Below are 24,622 nucleotides of genomic sequence, written 5' to 3' on the forward strand. Positions count from 1 at the left end.
ACATGGTTGTCGAATCAATGAGACTGATGAAGGGCTTCGACAGCGTTTGTGGGGAAACCGAGTAGGAATTACGCAGTAAATCCCTTCTACTAAACCGACTGCGAGAAATAACGTGCTAAGCTGTGTTGTGAAAAATGTGTGGTTTCGTTTTCCTTTTCGCAGTCGTTTTTAACAGAAAACAGGAAAGTGGCGTTCATGGCCAGCTTTATGTCCTACCTGTTCGTAGATTAAGATCATGCGAAATACTGTCATTAAAGCTACTGCCCTCACAGATACAATCAACCCATTCATTTTGACTTCTGTCCCCAATCCATGTTCCGTTTGCAATAATAATGTCAGATAGATGGCGGAGGAGGAGATGGACAGTGACTGGTGGGGGAGGGGGGAGGAATGGATATGGGAGAGGGGCAGGAGGATACGGACAGAGAGATGAGAAAGGAGGAGATGGATAGTAGAGTGTGGGATAAGAGACGTACGGGGTACGGAGGGAAAGTGATGGACGGAGATAGAGAGGGGGGGGGGGGTTACGAGGAGGAGGACAAAGGGAGAGGGGAGTAGGAAAGGGGTAGTAAATAATAAAAAAGCAAGCACACCACCCCTGAGACAGAATGTGCTCAATCATGGCGCTTGCCCAATCTGACTCCACCTGGTCAATGAAGACTGCACCGGGCACACATATATTAGCAGGGGCCGCGCAGTGCCTAAGCGCTAAACTGGATAGGCCACACGAGCAGCCGACAACGCTGCGTGGAAGGCTGAGGAGGGCTGGCTGGTGCTCCACAGTACCGGCGGCTCGGTGATGGGCCGAGGGCCGTTACGCGCGGCCCACATAACCAGCAGGCAGCCGGCCGGCACACTTTGCGCGGGCAAGGTCGCCGCGGAGGCACGCCAGGCGCGGAACTTCTGCTCACGCCCCCACCTGACGCGCGCGTGCGGCCTACCTACTAGGGGACTACGCCGGCCTGACCTCCAATTCCAGCGAGAGGGCTGTTACGTATTATAAATAGCTCTCAGTCACAATGCTTGTTGTTGTTGTGGTCTTCAGTCCTGAGACTGGTTTGATGCAGCTCTCCATGCTACCCTATCCTGTGCAAGCTTCTTCATCTCCCAGTACCTACTGCAGCCTACATCCTTCTGAATCTGCTTGGTGTATTCATCTCTTGGTCTCCCTCTACGATTTTTACCCTCCACGCTGCCTTCCAATACTAAATTGGTGATCCCTCGATGCCTCAGAACATGTCCTACCAACCGATCACGTCTTCTAGTCAAGTTGTGCCACAAACTCCTCCCAAATTCTATTCAATACCTCCTCATTAGTTATGTGATCTACCCATCTAATCTTCAGTATTCTTCTGTGGCACCACATTTCGAAAGCTTCTATTCTCATCTTGTCCAGACTAGTTATCGTCCACGTTTCACTTCCATACATGGCTACACTCCATACAAATACTTTCAGGAACGACTTCCTGACACTTAAATCTATACTCGATGTTAACAAATATCTCTTCTTCAGAAACGCTTTCCTTGCCATTGCCAGTCTACGTTTTATATCCTCTCTACTTCGACCATCATCAGTTATTTAGCTCCCCAAATAACAAAACTCCTTTACTACTTTAAGTGTCTCATTTCCTAATCTAATTCCCTCAGCATCACCCGACTTAATTCGACTATATTCCATTATCCTCGTTTTGCTTCTGTTGATGTTCATCTTATACCCTCCTTTCAAGACACTGTCCATTCCGTTCAACTGCCCAATCCAAGTCCTTTGCTGTCTCTGACAGAATTACAATGTCATCGGCGAACCTCCAAGTTTTTATTTCTTCTCCATGGATTTTGATACCTACTCCGAACTTGTCTTTTGTTTCCTTTACTGCTTGCTCAATATACAGATTGAATAGCATCGGGGATAGGCTACAACCCTGTCTCACTCCCTTCCCAACCACTGCTTCCCTTTCATACCCCTCGACTCTTATAACTGCCATCTGGTTTCTGTACAAATTGTAAATAACCTTTCTCTCCCTGTATTTTACCCCTGCCACCTTCAGAATTTGAAAGAGAGTATTCCAATCAACATTGTCAAAAGCTTTCTCTTCCAACATTTCTACGGAATCCAAACTGATCTTCCCCGAGGTCGGCTTCTATCAGTTTTTCCATTCGTCTGTAAAGAATTCGCGTTAGTATTTTGCAGCTGTGACTTATTAAACTTTTAGTTCGGTAATTTTCACATCTGTCAACACCTGCTTTCTTTGGGATTGGAATTATTATATTCTTCTTGAAGTCTGAGGGAATTTCGCCTGTCTCATACATGTTGCTCACCAGATGATAGAGTTTTGTCAGGACTGGCTCTCCCAAGGCTGTCAGTAGTTCTAATGGAACGGAATGGAAACAATCCTAGAAGTCTTCCTCTGTAAGCTGCTTGATGAAGTGTGCCACATTTTCTTTCACTGCTTCAACAGACTGAAATCCTGTTACTTTTAAAGTAGATTTGAACTTGGGGAATAGATCAAAGTCACATGGTGTTATGTAGATAGTCTAACATTGGAACGCTGTACTTCGCTAGAAACGTCTCAACAGACATTGTGGTAAGAGCTGGTGCGTTGTCATTATGCGGAACACAGAACCCGTGACTTGCTCTTCCACAATTCTGATAGTTTTTATATTGTTTTCTCACGGAGTTGAGCAAGAACCTGACGGCACTAATTTTGATTAATAGCTTGACCTTTGGGAAACCAGTTGAGATACAAAATTCCATGAATATAGAAAAAAAGTCGTCATCTCTTTGAATCTTGTTTTGCTCATTAGAGATTTTTTCCTCTCGGTGAAGTTGGGCTCTTTCAGTGCATGAATTGGCCGGTAGTTTCTGGACCATAAGTGAAAAACCAAGATTTGTTGTATGTTATCTCTTTCCGAGAAATTAGGACCATTTTCAATAGTATTCAAAGTGTCAGTATAAACATTTTCATGGGCTTTTTTTGTTCGATCGTGAGAATTTCCGGCACCAGTTTCGCACGCACTTTTCTTATGTCAAAATGGTTACGTAGAATTCGCCTTAAGCATTCATTGTCAATTCCTACTGTTCCAGCAACTGATCGAAACTCAACCACGGTCAGATCGAGTCAGATTATCTACTTTTTCGATATTCCCATCCTGTTTTGATGCTGAAGGGAGTCACGGTCGTGTGTAATCTTCAGTGTGTTCTAAGCCATCTTGGAAACGTTTGAACCACTCAGAAACTAGCGAGAACGTGAGAAAAAGTCTTCGCCACATACTTCTTTAGTCTATTTATATCCGGATCCCGTTCCAGCTACTGCCGGGTCTGGGTGCTGACGAGTCCTCTCCATTTGGCTCGGTCCTCCCACCACTTTTCTTCCTCCACTTGCTGCCAGGTCACACCTCTCCTTTCCACATATATTCTTACTCCCGTTTTCCACCGTATTCTTGGGCGCCCTCTAGGTCTTTTTCCCTCCATCTTTAGTTCTTCTATAATTTTGGGGAGTCTCTGCCCACACATCCTCTTGACATGCCCGTACCATCTTACTCTTTTTTTTCAATTTCTTCTCTCATACTTTCTTGTTTAAGGTTCTTTCTGATATCTACGTTCCTTACCCTGTCCATTCTTGTTTTTCCCTTAACTGCTCTGAGAAATTTGATTTCCCTTGCTTGCAGTCTGCTCCAGTCCTTTTCTATCATTGCCCATGTTTCTCTTCCATAGGTGACAATAGGGAAGTAGTAACTCTTATTCATATGGAGTTTTGCTTTCTCTGAAACTTTCTTATACCAAATCAGGTACTTTATTGTTTGGTAGAAATTGCCCCCCTTCTGTAACATCCTATTAATTTCGTATGTTATTCTTCCATCACTAGATATTTCACTCCCTAAATAAGTGAAACTGTCTACCACTTTGAGGGGTTCTCCATTCAAAGTAATATTTCCGTTGATCCCTTTGTCTCTCCCAAATACCATTACTTCACTCTTATCTTTATTTTTAATCCATACCTTTTCATTATTTCCTTCCACGCATCAAGTTGTAACTGTACATCTACCTCTTTATCGCCCCATATTACCATATCATCTGCAAAAATCAGCGCTACACGCAGCACAATTTGTTGGGTGAATGGGGGGGGGGGGGGGGGGGTGGCGACAAGAGAAATCAGTTAGTCGGTAGACCAACAAGCCTACAAGTGCACACGCTCAATTTGTCGGTCGATCGGCCAAGAAATTCGTGCGTCTGTAGGGCCCTTTAAATTGATTCGAAATTACGCGACTCTGCGTCCTGCCATTTGCTGAAAACCTCATTTCGTTCTCTTGAAACGTTCACGAAATAAAAACAACTGTTTTATTCGCCCTGTACACATGGGCGCGATGGTGTGGAAATATTTGTCAGCGATATTTTGCTGCGTGTGTGTCCTCTCACTGCTGCGATGGTCGAGCGTCCATTCTCGTCTTGTTGCAAATTTTTACACTGTTTTTAAGTCACGTTTCAGTTTTCACAGTGTTCTGCGTGAGGTTTATAGTTAACATCTCAGTGTATTTGAGGCCCTTATAAAAGGTTAGCACATTAGACTCGGACAAACCATAACAGCATGAGCACAAGATGACCACCATAAAAACATCGACATAGCACCTATTCTTGTCCACATGTAAATATCTGTTGTTATTCTTGTTAGAAATCAAACCCATCTCGCAATCAACAGCCCTTATCGAAATATAGCATTCTGTATATTAACACACAAGTGAGTGCAATTGCTAAATTGTCCTATATATTGCGAACTATTGCAAGATTAATCGCATGTCATGTGTTGTGTTGGCAGAACAGCCAACACAGTGTTACTAGAGGAGGCCGAAATGCACGCGTTTTAGCTCACGCAGGCTGGCGTGAGGAGGGGTTAGGTTGGGTTGTTTGAGGAAGGAGACCAGACAGTGAGGTCATCGGCCTCAACGGTTTAGGGAACGACGGGGAAGGAAGTCGGCCATACCCTTTGAAAGGAACCATCCCGGCATTTTCCTGGAGCAATTTAGGGACATCACGGAAAACCTAAATCAGGATGGCCGGACGCGGGATTGAACCGTCGTCCTCCAGAATGCGAGGAGTGAGGAGGGAAGGATTATACTGACGTGAGGTCTGGAACATGACAAGAAATTAGAATTCAGAAAGCGGACGTAATTAGTTTGATACTTAACTTTAATCCATTAATTATGAACGTCGCTCTTGATGGTGCATGATCCACAATATTATCTGTTCAGAATAGTAACTGAATATGGCGCCTTGCTAGCTCGTAGCAAATGACGTAGCTGAAGGCTATGCTAAACTGTCGTCTCGGCAAATGAGAGCGTATGTAGTCAGTGAACCATCGCTATCAAAGTCGGCTGTACAACTGGGGCGAGTGATAAGGAGTCTCTCTAGACTAGACCTGCCGTGTGGCTGCGCTCGGTCTGCAATCACTGACAGTGGCGACACGCGGGTCCGAGGTATACTAACGGACCGCGGCCGATTTAAAGGCTACCAGCTAGCAAGTGTGGTGTCTGACGGTGACACCACATCATGCAAGTGCAAACTGGGTGAAACATCTTTGAGCTAAACACATCTACAGAGCAGCTGAAGTTCATATAGCAGCAAGCTTACATTTATGTCATCATGTTTTCTGCGAGTATAATGTGCTCATCTTCTGTCTATGTGGTCCACCCACGCAAGTGAAAACTTGCATGAGTAAAAGTATGCGATACCTGTACTAGAAGCAAAATCTTTTCACTAAACGGGTGCTCAAGGGAACTGTGTGCGAGATAACCGCGAATGTGTGACTGCAAGACATCACTGATTCAGTATGAAGTATTGTCCTAATTAGTGCAAAAATATTAGAAATCTAGTCTTTTCAGTTACTACCACATCTAATTGCGCTCAGATTTCACCTTGGCCCATGGTTGAGGAATGTGGTGGATGTATTGTAGGGGTCGCCCACTTTCAGGCTGGAAAGTCCGACTGTTTCGTCAGGATGGAGGCCAAAGTATTTGTGCGTCATTATCAGACGCAATAAGACGAGATCAAATATTACTTCTTTTAGTCCTCAGAATACATCTTGTCATGTGTGTTCCGTGGCGGCAGGTGGCTTTGTAAGCCGGAGTGAAATCTGCTGAATTGAGAGGCAGACTCTGGGCTGCTGAAAATTGCTGCGTCAGGTGTGACTCAGAGGGTGGCGGATTGCCCGCCCGGGTTTTCGGAAGGCCCTTCCCTCGGGCGGCCTGCCGTGGTAGAGGCGGTGTCGGTGGTGCGTGCGCGCACCAATCAGGTCCAGATTGTATACCGATTAGGTTCCTTTCAGATTGCGCTGATACAATAGCTCCCTACCTAACAACCGCTCGCTCACCGATAGATCAGTACCTACAGATTGGAAAATTGCGCAGGTCGCACCAGTGTTTAAGAAGGGTAGTAGGAGTAATCCATCGAACTACAGACTATATCATTGACATCGGTTTGCAGTAGGGTTTTGGAGCATATACTGTATTCAAACATTATGAATCACCTCGAAGGGAACGATCTATTGATACGTAATCAGCATGGTTTCAGAAAACATCGTTCTTGTGCAACGCAGCTAGCTCTTTACTCGCACGAAGTAATGGCTGCTATCGACAGGGGATCTCAAGTTGATTCCGTATTTTTAGATTTCCGGAAAGCTTTTGACACCGTTCCTCACAAGCGACTTCTAATCAAGCTGCGGGCCTATGGCGTATCGTCTCAGTTGTTCGACTGGATTCGTGATTTCCTGTCAGGAAGGTCGCAGTTCGTAGTAATAGACGGCAAATCATCGAGTAAAACTGAAGTGATATCAGGTGTTCCCCAGGGAAGCGTCCTGGGACCTCTGCTGTTCCTGATCTATATAAATGACCTGGGTGACAATCTGAGCAATTCTCTTAGGTTGTTCGCAGATGATGCTGTAATTTACCGTCTAGTAAGGTCATCCGAAGACCAGTATCAGTTGCAAAGCGATTTAGAAAAGATTGCTGTATGGTGTGGCAGGTGGCAGTTGACGCTAAATAACGAAAAGTGTGAGGTGATCCACATGAGTTCCAAAAGGAATCCGTTGGAATTCGATTACTCGATAAATAGTACAATTCTCAAGGCTGTCAATTCAACCAAGTACCTGGGTGTTAAAATTACGAACAACTTCAGTTGGAAAGACCACATAGATAATATTGTGGGGAAGGCGAGCCAAAGGGTGCGTTTCATTGTCAGGACACTTAGAAGATGCAACAAGTCCACTACAGAGACAGCTTACACTACACTCGTTCGTCTTCTGTTTGAATATTGCTGCGCGGTGTGGGATCCTTACCAGGTGAGATTGACGGAGGACATCGAAAGGTTGCAAAAAAGGGCAGCTCGTTTTGTATTATCACGTAATAGGAGAGAGAGTGTGGCAGATATGATACGCGAGTTGGGATGGAAGTCATTAAAGCAAAGACGTCTTTCGTCGCGGCGAGATATATTTACGAAATTTCAGTCACCAACTTTCTCTTCCGAATGCGAAAATATTTTGTTGAGCCCAACCTACATAGGTACGAATGATCATCAAAATAAAATAAGAGAAATCAGAGCTCGAACAGAAAGGTTTAGGTGTTCGTTTTTCCCGCGCACTGTTCGGGAGTAGAATGGTAGAGAGATAGTATGATTGTGGTTCTATGAACCCTCTGCCAAGCACTTAAATGTGAATTGCAGAGTAATCATGTAGATGTAGAATGTGGAATGGTGTTTGTAGACTTGTGGACTACCCATCAGCGGTGGCTTCACTTCTGGACGCCGTTTTGTAGTTGTCCTTGGCTAAGGATCGGTGATCACTAAATCAGGCAGCAAGAGTATACTGGAACATTCTCACACAAGATGTTACAATATAATAATCAGAGAACAGAGTGCAGACGACATGAATACCATCAACCCTACTGATCGACTGTCTCTAGGCTAGCGAGCTGTAGTATTTATGGCACTGGGCAGTGACTTTGCGGCACAACATAATTTGTAATGAGCGAATAAGTCTCTCTCATAATGAACTGTAAGCGGTCTTCAGTTTTGTTGTATTGACTCAATCAATTTGTTTCAGTATCATAACTGCATCGTTAAACAAGTGATAGGTGTTGTTGCATGCTTCTTACATAACGTTATGAGAGTAATGGAGGCAGGTTGATCTGCACTTGTCTTCCACTTTCCTGCTAAGCTCACTTACACTCACACACGGAAGTGTCACCTTAGTGACTGACTAACGGTGTCGAAATGCTTTCATCTAGCAGCTGGCTCTTGTTGATACCTCTGTGTGCCTGAGCAATACCATTCCTTACTATCTTGTTGTGTACCAGCATGACGGGGCTCAAGTATAATCTGGTGCCGACTAAAGGTCACATCTAATGCGCCATATGGATATGCTGAACGGGGCCTATCACTTAATCTCCAAGATCACCTGACCTCAAACCCTCAAAATGTTTGTAGCTGGGACATTTCAAAAATGAAATGTTCAGTACTCTCATGATGCAGTTAAAGAAACGAAACAGTGAATTGTAGTCTTGTAAAGATTCACGAGATGACCAGGGGTTTTTTGGAAGGAATTCGCAATTCACTACTAGGATGAGCGCAGTATTGTATCCACATGCGGAGACAAAATGTTGGTTTAACAAATACAAGAGTATGGTAGTAAATTATAAGTCATCATGCTGACGTTGTATTGTATTTCCTGTTAAGATAGGGCATGGATGAAATTTGAATCCAATTAGATTTGATCTGAATCACATTCAAATAAACTTGTGTTGACTAGAGCAGTACTACATATTGAAGTCAGTGGCAGCTCGTGACCCCAACATTTGCTGTTGTCTCACAATCAGTTCACATGTGAACCATGTTTACTGGGGCGTTTTCGCCGTTAATTATAACACACCCTTTATAACCTACAAATAAAACACAGTGGTAAGTGCAATATGACTGAAAATCAGTGTAAAAATACTGCAACAAAATGAAGACATGATCGATCTTCGCAAAAGCCAAAGGGCATACCTGCAGTAAGTAACCAATAACATACCTCCAAAAAAATATTTACCTATAAACACGTCTTTGCGACACGAAATGTATCATATATAGGATGATTCAAAAGTCATGTCCCGTAGGACAAATAGGGTGAACCAGAACTGCACAAGCAGACTTTCAGAGGTAGTAGTATGGACCAAACAAAAAAATAAACAAGGACTGTAAAAAGCATACCGTAAGAGCTGTGAGCACTTCTTCACTAGGGGAGACGTGTTTCACAGCAGCGAAGATGAACAAGTGCTCATAGTTCGTAAGGTATGCGTTTTAGATCCCACGTTTGCTAGACATTTTTTTTCTTTTTTTGGTCCATACCATCTCTCAAAATGTGTGCAGCAAAGAGCCTGTAGAAAAAGAGACTTGGTTCACAGCATCAAAGATGAAGAAGTGCTGATAGCTCTTAAGGAATGCATTTTAGAGTCCATGTTTACTTTATTTTTTATTGTTGATGATGATGATGTTTGGTTTGTGGGGTGCTCAACTGCGCGTTATTTTTTTTTCTTGTTTTGGTCCATACTACCGTTCGTGAAAGTTTGTTGGTGCAGTTCTGGTCACTCTGTTTGTCCTATGTTATTTCTTTTGAACCACCCTGTATAGTTTCCATTCCTGTGTAGAAAGGCATATGATCTGAAACTCATGGATGCCGTCACAGCTAGGCAATCGATCAGCCATAATTCAGTTGACAGTCATTTTAGTAACGTGGAGAGTAGGCCCACTTGTTTTTTATCCCTTTATGTCTGAAGAAGAGCAAGACCCCTTACCAAAACAAATAAATTAATGTTACTAAATTAATAATCTATAAACATTTTCGGTGCATACACACAAATTTTTATTGTAACACAGTCACTAAAAACCAATTTCAAAAGGAATATGGTCTTTCTATTTGCTGAGTAACTGACGCGCTAGCATTCCTTAGCGTTGCGTTCCTTCCTCTTTCTTAACTCCAGCATAGTACACCTCTTAAAACGTCATACAGAATGTACACCAGAATAACAGCGACCAGTTATTGTTTTACGCAAATAAAGAAACTCTTGCAAAAAATCTTTTCGGTAGAAGTTTCATTGCCCACATCGCAGTTGATACATATCCTCATTACTAGTTTCAGCTAAGTTATATTGCCATCATGAGATCTGTGAATGTTGCAAATATGTCACAAGTTTTGTGACTGTCATACGTAATATCGAAAAAAACATTAATTAATTCTTACATACCATCAGATACGTGAGTTATAAAGCCCCCACATGTGACGCATTGACACCTGACCGCTGAAAACATGGAGGTAAACTGGGAAATTAAAAATGCTACGTAAAACAAAGGGTTAAAAAATGTATTGTGACTCCAACGTCCTACAGTAAAATAATGTTTATCTCAGAGAAAGGACACTACCATGCAACATTGAGTACAATAAAATAAAAGCCATAACTAAATGAGCATGGGATAGTGGTGTCATGTACGTCAATTAGAGCACATAGACTGCTGTCAGATATGTGTGTATGTTGATAATCGGCTCTGTACTACTTTTGTATGACAATTATAAACCTTGTAAATGTATGTAACACTTACAGATCTGAAGATGGGAATATAACTTTGCTCAAACTAGTAATCAGGATTTGCATCAACTGCAATCTGGCCAATAAAACTTCTATTGTGGGAGCTTTTTTACACTGATAACAGGGATAGCTCTCCTTCTGACGATGTCAGCTAATTACAAAAAAAAAAAAAAAACTTTTGGTGAGTCGTTAAAATGCCAACATAGAGAGAACAACATATAAGATATTTATTGTAATTTAAAAAAAGACTTAAATGTCAGTAGGAACATATCTTCTGCTTAGATGTGCAGACTGGTTCAGATAATTATGTGGGGGTATCTCCACGAGTGGTTTACGAAGAAGCGCACTGTGATCAGCGGCAGTACTATCTCTCTGTACTAAACGATGACTGTGTCTTACTTGGACGACAAATTATACCATGCTTTCTGTTTCAGTGTTGTTTCAAGATTCCTCATTTTCGCTGTAACCAGTAGCTCCTGCGAGAGTATCAATCTCAGAGTAGATTTCATCAAGAGAATCACTTACCCCACATTCATTCGCACGACTGAGTTCGTCTAGTAATGCTGTGTGCGCTATTTTTCAAATTCTCAAGGAAACCAACCACTGACACTTTAAAGTTACGTAATATACACACCAATGTGACACTGACCTTTCGGCAATTGTGTCTATCGAATGAATAACAGTAAATGACTAAAGACTGGCGAACATCCATTCTCGGCGGGATGTCAGTCTAGATTTAATTTTCGTTGGTAGGAATTGCACATGAGCGTGAGACGATACTTGCACAATTAGGAGAAAAAGAACCTTATAGAGTCTGATTGGCCCCGGCGCACATTACTAGGGTTACCTAATGATCCTTTTTATTTAAATTTTGAAATTCTGGATCTATTATAAAGCCAACCTCGTGAGAGCCGTTTGACTCTCACTGCTGGATAATGACCATCTCTAGACTTTCCTTTGTAACATGAAGTTATTTGGGCGTTCCATTTGCTATTGTTTATCATTTCCATTGGGCCTCAAAAAATCCATCTTTTGTATTAGTGAAAAAGCTTCCACATCTGCCCTTCACTTAAAATAATGTTACGTTTCGTATGGAATTCTGTGATTGTATCTGAAAATAACAGAAAACAGGAAACACTTCCTTGATGTTCTGCAAATATTATCAATAGCAAGATAGTAAGGTCAAAAGGCTGTGGTGAACTGCAGTTGACCCTGAGCGTAAACAGATGTGACATACTGCACAGACATGGTCGAAATGGCCTGCAACATTACTTAATACATGCAGCTGCCATCTAAACATGCTATGTGCAAAGAAATTAGCCAAAGTTAATTTTGTACAAGAATCGTAATTGATTGCCTGTTCCATTGCTCCTGCCGACAGCGTAAAGATTACACAGCAACAGGGTAAGCCTAACTTGTATCACATAGTTGCTGAATACAAACATGCATTCAGTCACGATGACTGACATAAAATGCATGTCGCCCTGTAAACTAACATTGCCCCAACCAACAGTATGGGAGATAATGGCAGTCACCCTGTAAACTGACCATCATCGCCCCACCCTGTAGACTGACCATCATTGTCCAACCCAAAGTATGTGAGATATTGACAATTACCCTGTAAATTGACCATCAGAGCCCCACTCTGTAAACTGATCATCATTGCCACACCCAAAAGAATGTGAGATAATGGCAGTTACTCTGTAAATGGACCACCATTTCCCCACCCCATAAACTGACCATCATTCTCCCACCCAAAAGCATGTCAGATAACGGCAGTTGCCCTGTAAACTGACCATCATTGCCATCTCCTCCCCCCCCCCCTTTCTCTTAAGCATGTGGGTTCATGGCACTCACTTTGCTCATTAACAACGATTACCCAACCCTGTAAACTGACCATTTTAGCCCCACCTAACAGTGATGTTGATAATGAAGTCCCATACTCCTTGACAGAGCATAGGGGAACGATGCCGCCATACTGGGCAAGGCCCTAGTGGAGGTGGTTTGCCATTGCCTTCCTCCGATCGTAATGGGGATGAATGATGATGGAGAAGAAGGCACAACAACGCCCAGTCATCTAGAGGCAGGTGAAAATCCCTGACCCCGCGGGGAATCGAACCCAGGGGCCCATGATCGGGAAGCAAGAGTGCTACCACGAGACAACAAGCTGCGGTCTCACCTAATAGCATGCAGGAGCAATGGCAATCGTCTTTTCACTTAGGCCCCACTTTGCAAACTGACGTAAATTGATGCTATATTCAAAAGGACCCAATTTTTTTTATTTTTATAGTGTTCCATTATTTATTACGATCAAAAATCATACTACATATGCTATGGATGTAGGTTAATGATGTAACTAATGCTTCACGAAACAATGCTTGATGTCACTATAAACCAGTAGGTCTATCAGCACAAGATGATAAAAATTGTATACTTCTAGATAAAATGTGTTCCTTTGCTTGGGGCCACTATTACCCAAAAGATGATGATTGATTTTATTGTGTCTGTATAAAAACATAAGTGAAAAAACAATGAATGTGATTTTCAACTGATTTATATGTGGACAATAAAAAAAGTAATACATAATTTTTTTCATTTGTCAGTTCCTTCAGTTTAATAGAATGTTGACTGTTCACGTGACACATTATAATGTTGACCATTTTGAAACACTTGAGCTAACCTGTGTGAAACAATACTACACACACTTAAAGTGCTCATTGAAAAAGTAAAGCATAAAAGCAATGAATTTTAGTGACAAGGCTAAATATTTGACATAAAGATGTGTGTGTGTTTGTTATTTTGATAAAAATATTGAGAACATTTGGAAATGTTTTTGAACATGATGCCAGTGCTGATGAAGAAGCTGACGTAATTTTTTGAGGGAAAAAACTGCAGTAATTGACTGCTTCATTTGTAATAGATGAAAATAATTTTTTAAAAGTTTCCTGCCAGCACAATCTTTATTACATTACACTAATACTTCTTCCATAGACAATGAATACCGTACGACATTTCATAACGATGTGGAATGTGTCAGTTTAACATAAGTTTTCACTACACAATATAATTTTTTTTACAATTTCTAACTCATATCTAAAAATTTATCTATTGAGTAGAAGGAGGTGTCATTCAAAAATTCTTTTAATTTTTTTAAATGCTGGTTGGCTACCTGTCAAATTTGTAATGCTATTTGGCAAACGACCAGAGTTTGTTGTGGCAGCATAATTCACCCATTTCTGTGCCAAAGTCAGATTCTACACAGAATAGTGAAGATCATCCTTTCTTCTGGTGTTGTAGCTATGCACTTCGCTATTATTTTTGAATTGGGATGGGTTATTAACAACAAATTACATAAGCGAATATATGTATTATAAAGGTACTACGAATATCCCGAGTTCCTTAAATAAATGTCTGCAAGGTGATCTTGGGTGTGCTCCAGTTATTATTCTGATTACACACTTTTGTGCAATGAATACTTTTTCTCTTAATGATGAATTACTACAAAATATGATGCCATATGAGAGCAGTGAATGAAAACAGGCATAGTTGGCTAATTTAATGATACATTTGTCACCAAAATTTACACTAACCCTAATAGCATCAGTCACTGAACCAAACTGTTTCAGCAGATCATCAATCTCTTTCTTCCAATTCAATTTCTCATCAATGTGCACACCCAGAAATATTATAAACGCTATTGTGCCTTAGCATCAGGCCTCTGCTCAAAGTCTATATTTATCAGTGGTTTTGTGCCATTTACTGTTCAGAATTGTATGTACTGTGTTTTCTCAAAATTTTGTGAAAGTCTATTTGCAGAAAACCACTTGATAATTTTCTGAAAGACATTATTTACAGTTTCCTCTGCTAATTATTGTTTGTTGTGTATGATTACTATATTTGTATCAACACCAAAAAGAATTCATTTTGTATCTTCATGAGTATAGAGTGGAATGTCATTAATATATATTAAGAACAATAAGGGCCCCATTAAGCTTACCTAGAGGAATTTCATGATTCACACAGTCAAAAGTCTTTGAGAGATCACAAAATATCCCAATGTGTGATGTTGAGTTAGTCAGAGCATTTAATATTTGATCAGTGAAGGCATATATAGCATTTTATGTTGAAAAGCCTTTCTGGAAACCAAATTAACATTTTGTTAGTACTTCATTTTTACAAATATGTGAAGCTGCTCTTGAATACATTACTTTTTCAAGAATTCTGCATAAAGACGTCAAAAGTGAGATTGGGCAGTAACTGTTACCGTTAGATCTATCCCCTTTTTTATTTACTGGTTTCACAATAGCATATTTCAGTCTACCTGGAAAAATGCCCTGTTTCAGTGAGCTACTACAAATGTAGCTGAGAATCCTACTTAACTGTTGGGAACAAGTTTTTAGCACTCTGTTGGATATGCCATCAATTCCATGCAAGCTTTTAATTTTGAGGGAATTTATTATTTTCCTCATTTGAGTAGGAGATGTGGGTTGAATTTCAATTTTATCAAATTGCACAGGTACTGCCTCTTCCATATACAGCCTTATGTTTTCTAACGAATAGTTGGAGTCTATTTTCGGTACGAAACTTAAAAAATTATTATTAAAATATTTTCTACTTCTGATTGTTTGTTAAACTTTTCATTGAGTCTGATAGACATACAGTCTCTCAGTTGCCCTGTTTGCCTTTTAATACAATTCCAAATTGTTTTAATTTTATTATCAGAGGTGCTAATCTCAGATATAATTAACATACTTCTAGACTTTTTAATAGCTTTTCTTAACACAGTGCAGTAGCGTTTATAATATTTGACTGTTTCTCGATCATTAATTCTATAAGATACATTTCCCTTTTCTGTTTAAAAGATACATTGATCCCAAGGCTTTTTACATGGTTTCTTATAATTATGTTTCACTGTTTCCTTAGGGAAACTGTTTTCAAAAATGCTCACAAAGGTACCATGAAATAGGTTAGACTTTAAATTAGCATTAGTTTCCCTGTACACCTCATCCCAGTCTAACTGTTGCAAGCTTTCCCTAAAATTTGCAACTGTTAAATTTTAATATCTGATAAAAATATTGCTATGTTTTGCAAGGTTTCAATATTACTAGCGTATACTGTTGAAACGTACATTTACATTCCCATGAATGTGGTATGCGATTTTTACTAGCGTCCTTTTGTTTTCCCCTTCTTCTTCTATTTTTACCATTCGGTCTATTATGATAAAACTTATTTTGGTTTTCAGCCTGTCTGCATTCTATTCAGGCATGAGAACCATATTTGTCTATTTTCCTTCATTCTCTCTTCAAATGTCAGAATATTCACTTTTTCTGACATCATCATTTTTCAATCTATGCAGTCTCACGCACCCTTTTACAGAACTCAGGAACGATTCCTATATCTTACCAAAATGTAAGGCACTCTTCAGCCATGTTTCTGAGCAGTAAAGCAAAACTGGCATAGCCATCACTTATAAAATTATCTTTTTGTTTCTTTTCTCGTTTTCCTAGACAATGTTATCCAGGTTGTCCCTACATATGGTCTGCAATTTCCTCAGGTTCTGGTTGGTACCAAGATCAGTTTTGTAAGTTGTGTCACAGCCGAGGTGTTGATAGTGAGACACTTGCTGAGTAGATCTGTTGTCTAGGGTTATTTTTATTCCAACTGGATATTAGCCTTTCAAAGCCGTTGTCTCGGTTCTTTTATGCAGAGACTTTCATGTTCTACCACGAGCAAATCTGTTGAAGATAATGCACAGATCTCTGAAGTTCTTTCTCAGTTCGTTGAATAATAGTAGCTTGATCATCAGCGACAGCACTGTATTTATCAAAAGTGAACTTTTTAATTTACTTTAGTTGCTGGGTTTGCTCTGTGCTTCTATTCTGTAGTCCTATCATATACGTAAATATTAAAGCTTGTAGGGATTAAGCTACAACCCTGACGGACTCTTTAGTTGACGTAAATTTCTTCATACTGTAGATTTTCTGTTTGCGACATTATTTAGTGCCATGTTATAAGCTTTTTAATTACATCGAGAAGATATGGAGGACATTCTCATCTAACCATAATGTCCCATAAGAGGGCTCTTTGAACTTTTTCAGAGATGATCTCGTAATCATGTAACTCTTGTATACTACGAGGATCATTCCGAAAATAATGCCTCCTACTATTTTGTTTTGACTTTGGATGTCGGCGTCAGATGTCGTTTGTGTATTGCTAATGCTTGAACCTTCCTCTTTCATTTGCAGGTGGTTCCGTTGTTCTACAGTAATTGGCGCCAGCAGACGATTGTTTCAAAGTGGAGTCTCACATGGACGCACGTATAAAACAACGACGTGTGACTGAATTCCTCACTGCTGAAGAAATCGCGCCAATCGAAATCCATCGACGATTGTAAAAGGTGTATGGAGACGATACAATAGACGTCAGCAGTGTGAGGCGATGGGTACCGCATTTTCAAGGTGGTAAAAAGGATGTGCATGACAGGCCACGGCCCCGTCGACCCTGCACAGCTTTCATCCTAATACCGAAACGTCCTACTCATGCTCCTGTTAACACTGTCAACTACATATCGTATCAGTTTAAAATTTAACGAAATTTGCTCGAGAATTATGCACGTACGCTGTAACAAAACATCTCGTCCTTTCATAGAGGTTAATTTTAGTCGCGAATCCCCCTCCGTGACCGTCCTCATCCAACCCCTAGAGACATGAAGCTTAATTTACACAACAATCTAAATCAAACGACACTTACATGTGTTGATGAGCCCCTCACATGGTAATATATTCACTTGGTTTTCAGGTGTTTACACTTTTTTGTAAGCTGAATAATTATAACATACTTCAGGCTGATTACAGCACAAGAGCCACGAGAGTGCTATATTTTAGTTTAATGATTAATACACACTTCTTTCCACAATGCAAAGTGCACACACGTCTACACTTTTTTGTAAGCTGAATAATTATAACATACTTCAGGCTGATTACAGCACAAGAGCCACGAGAGTGCTATATTTTAGTTTAATGATTAATACACACTTCTTTCCACAATGCAAAGTGCACACACGTCTTGAGTGTTGCATCATTACTGTTATTTATTACTGTCCGCCCGGTCTAACGCGCTGCGTCCCGAACGGGAAGCCGTGCCGGTCTCCGGCACGAATCTGCCCGGAGGAATAGTGTCGAGGTCCGGTGTGCCGGCCAGCCTGTGGATGGTTTTTAAGGCGGTTTTCCATCTTCCCCGGCGAATGCGGGCTTGTTCCCCTTACTCTGCCTCAATTACACTATGTCGGCGATTGCTGTGCAAACACTGTCTCCACGTACCCGTACACCGTAATTACTCTACCACTCAAACATTAGACTCGTCTGGTATGAGACCTTCCCCGGGGGGTGGGGGTGTCCACTGAAGGCCAAACCGCATAATAACCCTGGGTTCGGTGTGGAGCGGCGCCGCGGGGGCTAGCCGAGCAGTCTGAGGCGTCTTGTCATGGTCCGCGCGACTTCCTCCCTCGGAGGTTCGAGTCCTCCCTCGGGCATGGGTGTGTGTGTCGTCCTTAGCGTAAGTTAGTTTAACTTACATTAAGTAGTGTGTAAGTTTAGGGACCGATGACTTCAGCAGTTTGCTTCCATAATACCCTACCACAAATTTACAGTTTGTGGGACGGCGGTGAGGTGAGTGGACTGCTGCGGCCTGTTGTGGGGTTGTGAACCACTGAGGGCTACGGCGGGACGAAGTCTCTCCGTTGTTTCTGGGTCCCCGGTTTAATACACAATTATTACTTAGTAATACAAAAATATATATGACGGTAGTATCTGTTCCCGAAAGAACAGTTACTGTGGATGACCAAGCAGCTTTGCTAGAAATGAAATGATAATTAAATGGACACCCTAGCTGCAAACAGGCGTTGATGTACTTCATTGGGGAGATGTTGAAAATGTGTGCCCCGACCGGGACTGGAACCCGGGATCTCCTGCTTACATGGCAGACGCTCTATCCATCTGAGCCACCGTGGGCACAGAGGATAGGGCGTCTGCAGGGACTTATCCCTTGCACGCTCCCCGCGAGATCCACATTCCCAACGTGTCCACACCACTACATTCGTAGTGCGCCTAATAGATGTTTGCCCATCATACACATTACTCGTGGCAGATTAATCTACCAAGTCCCGTACTAGGGACTGTGCCCACGGTGGCTCAGACGGATAGAGCGTCTGCCATGTAAGCAGGAGATCCCGGGCTCGAGTCCCGGTCGGGGCACACATTTTCAACATGTCCCCAATGAAGTACATCAACGCCTGTTTGCAGCTAGGGTGTCCATTTAATTATCATTTCATAATACAAAAATGTTAGCGATCGTGCTATTCTGCAGTCCTTTAAAAACTTATAAAATTGTAATAGTTTATGAAGTATGAAGCTTCTTGAATCAATTGCTTCCTGAAGTAAGCCAAAAGAACAGCTTGGGTTCAATACAGTTCACGTCTGACAAGATGAAGCAATCTAGTACCCACCATCTTGACCTTATCTTTTTTTCCCGTAGGCATTCTTATCCTTGGGGTCTAGTGGCTGAATTGATGTCCTTTTTATTTCGTTCTTTTATTTCATCACCTTTCTGCCGCAGTTTCTGGATTTGCTGTGACTGGTTTCTCTTTATCTTTCAATGATGGAACTATGAATGCACAACGTTAAACGGTATCAGTTACTAGTAAATATAGGAAATTTAGTCGCAAAGAGCTAACTTTATAAACACGATATACCTACGGAAATAATTTTTCAAGACCTAATACCAATTTTCGCTTAATTTTCCTTACTCAACCTTAAACCAAGCAATTTGTCGCCATAACCAGCTCGAGAACATTGTCAAAACAAGTGACATATCTTTTGGAGCCTCCTCATCCCTCCCTTAGGCATTAACTGCATTTCGTTGAGCTCTTGCTTAAAGATTTAAAAATAACTCTAAATCTAGTGATCACGTAAATTGTTTCTTTAAAAAAAGTACTGCAGAGACATTGCTCTGTGTCAGAAATAAAGTTGTGAATGTTATCCAGTACTAAATATTAGCGGAAATAAATTCATTTCTACATCGGAAAGGAAAAAAAAAAAAAAATCTAATTTTATACTCACTTGTTATTCAAAAGACACTGCTTCACAGCGTATTGTTGTACGCGTGGGCTACACATGAAGAAACCTCAATAGTACGTAATTAATTTTTGAAATTTGTTGTGAAAATAGTTGAAAATTGCTAAATGTTGTCATATTTTTATGTACGCAACTGAAAATGAAATACAAATGTGTGTGGGAAAAGAAAGAGAAATATTCTGTTAAGAAAATCATACGGTTGTTGAGTATATTTACAACCCTTGATGTGTTGAAGAAGTGGAATACTTTTGTCAGTATTTACGAAAAGATCTGGGGATATCTGAAATAATTCATAACGCTCTTCAGAGACGAATGCAATACAGTATTGACTCTGTGGTATGTAGATTCTTATAATTATAAACACTCTGACAATATTGATTATCCATGACTTTATCTGTTGTATATTCTGTGGTGTACATTCCTTTGTGAAGAATAAATTAATGTTATATTGGAATCACAGTGCGTGCGTCTGCAATATTACGGTTCGAAACTTGGTAGAAATTACTATATCCTGTGTGGTCTCTACAATTAACGGCTCACTTCATGGCTCTGAGCACTATGGGACTTAACATCTATGGTCATCAGTCCCCTAGAACTTAGAACTACTTAAACCTAACTAACCTAAGGACAGCACACAACACCCAGCCATCACGAGGCAGAGAAAATCCCTGACCCCGCCGGGAATCGAACCCGGGAACCCGGGCGTGGGAAGCGAGAACGCTACCGCACGACCACGAGAAGCGGGCGGCTCACTTCATGCTGCAGGAAACAAGAGACGACTTCAGACCGCATCACACGATAAGTCCAGTCCAGTATAATACGATCGTATGAATTGCTTGCTTCAAAACATCGTTTGCTGCATCATTCAGAAACTTCGATTTGTGTTGCAATTACTAGCGTAAAAAAATGTTCGTTTAGAGTGTACCAATACCGTATCTGAAAACAACATATCTTAAAAAAAATATTTTATGCTGGCGCGTACGCTCTTTGTCAGACGTCTAAGCTACACATAAGCGCACTCACAATTTTGCAATAGCTGTCCTTCGTAAAACATAATGCTGAACGAATTAGAAAAAACAGCCAGTACATTTCAAAAGAAAACGCGTTACGGAGAGACAGTTGTGTAAGGCTGTTCAGGACTTATACTACAGACACCCCGTTTGACGATTTCGAACACTTCAGGGAATGTCTTCAACACACGTTGGAGAAGCTCATTTCATTAGATGGTGCTTTGTGACTCTGAATATGGCGCAGACTTGCCCAGCCTGGAGGAGTATATCGACAAAATTAAATGCTTTATACAGATGGCTAAAGAGACAATTTATTACAAGCCTTAAACCTTAACGTCGCAGATGAATATCACGTCACCACAGTGTACCCCACTCTGTTAAGCTAGCAGCGATTAAGCTTGAGCTATTTTGTAGAGATGTCGAAATGTGGTCCTGTTTGTGTGAATTGTTCTAATTGAGCAGGCCGGGGTGGGCGAACGGTCCTATAGTCTGGAAACGCGCGACCGCTACGGTCACAGGTTCGAATCCTGCCTCTGGCATGGATATGTGTGATGTCCTTAGGTTAGTTAGGTTTAAGTAGTTCTAAGTTCTAGGGGACTGATGACTTCAGAAGTTAAGTCCCATAGTGCTCAGAGCCAATTGAACTTTTTTTTTCCACTTGACCGCTGACAAAGACCCATCGCTTTCTACAGCAAACAAATACGTTTTCCTACAAGGGGACCTATCAGGCGAACCGAAGTTGTTAATACATGGAATATCTATAACAGCTAACACGTTCGAGGAAACTAACAAAATGTTATTGAATTGCTACGTAGATAGCAGTCGCATTACATAGGCGCACAACGATTATTTCGATGCCCTAAAGCCTGTACAGTCAGCGACACCCGAAAAGCTGAACAGAGCATGCCTGGAATCTAACCGTCGTATTCAAGCACTGCGTGATGTAGGAGAAGACATCGTAGTATACGATGAAGTTCTCACTCCGAAAATTCTGCGAGCGTTTCCTGCTACAGTGTGTCAGAAATGGGTTAGTCATACTAGAAGAACCGAAACAAATATTACAATTAGTGAACTGCACAAAAGATTCGTGCACAATGCCTATCATCTTCTAACTTCACACATACTGCAGCGACAATTCACAAAAATTCAAAGCAAGCTTAAAACCCGTGAAAACCTAAACGAAAATACCCGCAGCAAACTCCTAATGCAAGGATTACTCGAACCCCTGTTACAAGTTCGAGTTTACAGCAAATTGTATGATCTAACAGGCTAAAACAGTATTCTGTTTCTTGTTAACCTGGCCTTGAGTGAAATCTCAGCCCAATTAGTTGGCGATTAAATCGGATAGTTCATATTTCAAGTACGTTTGTACCAGATGGTTGTAATTAAAGTACAGCTATGTCCAGTGTGGGCTGTAATTAACTTATGGTAGCGGAACTTGGTAGAAATGCTAATGGGAATTGATTTCCGCTGGAAAAAAAAAAGAATTCCGATTTTGGCCCCCAGGTGTAAATCTAACACCATACAACATCTCGTCGACCTCTCCGGTGCACATACTGAACAAACTGTGTGAGATGCGTTTGACAATAAAATCAACATTATGGCTTTCTCACTTGTTTGATCTCTTCAGCTCACGTCCCGATCCTAACACACTGCATACTGAAACATTTCTATACGACTTTCTTCCATTCTGAGCGCCAGTTGCGCTGGTGACCAAACCTGGAACTAACTTCTTTCCACCAAATCGGTTCGGTGTTAGCGCATTAGAATATCGACTACGTTTCGCTGCCATCCGTTAATTACAGCTCAGTGGGCCTCTGTGGGTAGCTGTACTTTAATTATAACCACCGCAGTATTAAATACGACAATATTTGACATGGAGGCCAGCGGTGGTTTTTAACAACACATTCCTAATCATTTCGCACACGGCTCGTTTGTGGACCTACGTTTATTGGAACATCCTTTATTCTGTTATAGTACATGTCCACCCGTGTCAGTTTTAATTACTTATTTTGCTACATCATATGTACAAATTTTGCAATTACGCCTTTGGCGTCCCTCTCACATGCACGCCGACTGCTTGGGTGCGCCAGGGCCCGACCACCCACATACATAATACCGTGAGTGCATCGCACCAACAATATTTTTAGTTTGATAGAAACAAAATAAAATAAATATTTCTCACCTGCCTTTATCAAAAAGTAATGAACTATTAAAACACTGAGATAGAAGTTAAAATTTCTGAGCTCTAAAACATACGTTTGTTTCACGCGTCTTTGTGCAGAGACAACCAAGGAACACACTCCCCCGTTCCTTGTCTTCGTCTGGCAAAGTAAAGGCAGTCCCTCGAATTACAGACGCACTATATTGTGAATGGACTCCCATATTTTAGGCTTGCGTTCATGTTTCAGTACAAGTGACAAGCTATAATACGCCCACTCCATTCCTCAACAATTGTTTTAAAATATCTGCTTGCCAATATTCAGCAATAATGAAGAATAATCCGAGGTACAAGGATGCCGATTGTTACAGACTACCTCGATAGTTATTTTATTTTAAACATACAGTGAAATTGTTTTCTTTTGATCTGGACTGTTGTCGTTTTGTTTGTTGAGACAATGGCTTTGAAGGACACGAGGTCTTATATAGTAGACCTTAATAGCTAGTACAAAGTAAAGGTCTACTGCCCGGGATGCGTGGAGCAAAAGCTATTCTCCGGGCAAAAATTTTAGCAATTTTCAAACGGTGAGCGATTACAGGACGCGTGGGGAAAGCTGAAACACAGGACTGAGAATTGCTTCTACGCATATCTCTTTGTTTATATTACATGAGATTTTATAATAGTCTCCATTAAATTTTTATCTGCTGTAATTAAAGTTACTTTGGTTAATAGTAGGTTATACATTTTATGTTAAGGGACCAGTATTTTACTTTTGCCGGCGGGGCCTGTATCGCATACGTTACGCCTCTGGATCTGAGAGTTCGTACAAGTACATCTCCTTTCTGCTGCTTTTAAGTCAGTTTTGTTACCGAATGAGCTAGGGCAGTCTCAACGTATGCTTATAGTACCGACATATTTTACTTTATCACAGCATAGATCATTATGACAGAGGCAATATTCAAATGGTTCAAATGGTTCTGAGCACTATGGGACTTAACATCTGAGGTCATCAGTCCCCTAGAACGTAGAACTACTTAAACCTAACTAACCTAAGGACACCACACACATCCATGCCCGAGGCAGGATTCGAACCTGCGACCGTAGCAATCGCGCTGTTCCAGACTGAAGTGCCTAGAACCGCTCGGCCACAACGGCCGGCAGTCAATATTCATAAAAGATTATAAGTGAAGGATAATTATTTTAAAAAATATCGAGATTCCCCAGCAAATATATACTACATTCAGCAATTGATATGCACCCACCGAAATTTTGAAAGTCGGCACCCTTGTCCTCTCGTCTTAGAGCCCCTAAGCAGTTGCTCATGCCCCGTGGGGCGTAGACAGGTGTGGCTTCTAACAATATTTTCATTATCTAACTCAACTATCTTTCGTGAAGTAATACTCGACTGCTCGAAAATCGATAGTTGTTGGTAACTCCGGAAACTTATCGGGTCTTCCGGGAAGGGGATCGTGTCTACTCGTCATCGCCGATTTCGTCCAAATTCGTAGTATATGCAAGGCTTCCAAAGCATGAGGCAGCAGTGGGAGGTCCATATGGGCAATCGTTTGGAAAAAAAAGAAATGCAGGTATGATACGCGCTCTGAGGGTTCCGTACAAACTTCATTATGTGATAGATTATTATTATTATTTCGCTTGGCTGGATGGCCTGGTGCAAGTCTTTCCACTGGATGCCACTTCGACGACTTGTGTGTCTT

General features: G+C 41.2%; 1 protein-coding gene and 1 non-coding gene across 2 annotated transcripts in view; both read right to left on the reverse strand.

Annotated features, from left to right (window-relative positions):
* Window positions 1-24,622, reverse strand: part of LOC124709061 — a 387,186-nt gene that overhangs the window by 304,772 nt on the left and 57,792 nt on the right. The gene's annotated exons all lie outside the window — the stretch shown is intronic.
* Window positions 18,541-18,615, reverse strand: Trnat-ugu. The gene has a single exon. It is a non-coding gene; the product is annotated as a tRNA-Thr (tRNA).

Source organism: Schistocerca piceifrons, chromosome 7, assembly GCF_021461385.2.
Source record: "Schistocerca piceifrons isolate TAMUIC-IGC-003096 chromosome 7, iqSchPice1.1, whole genome shotgun sequence".
Lineage (NCBI taxonomy): Eukaryota > Metazoa > Arthropoda > Insecta > Orthoptera > Acrididae > Schistocerca > Schistocerca piceifrons.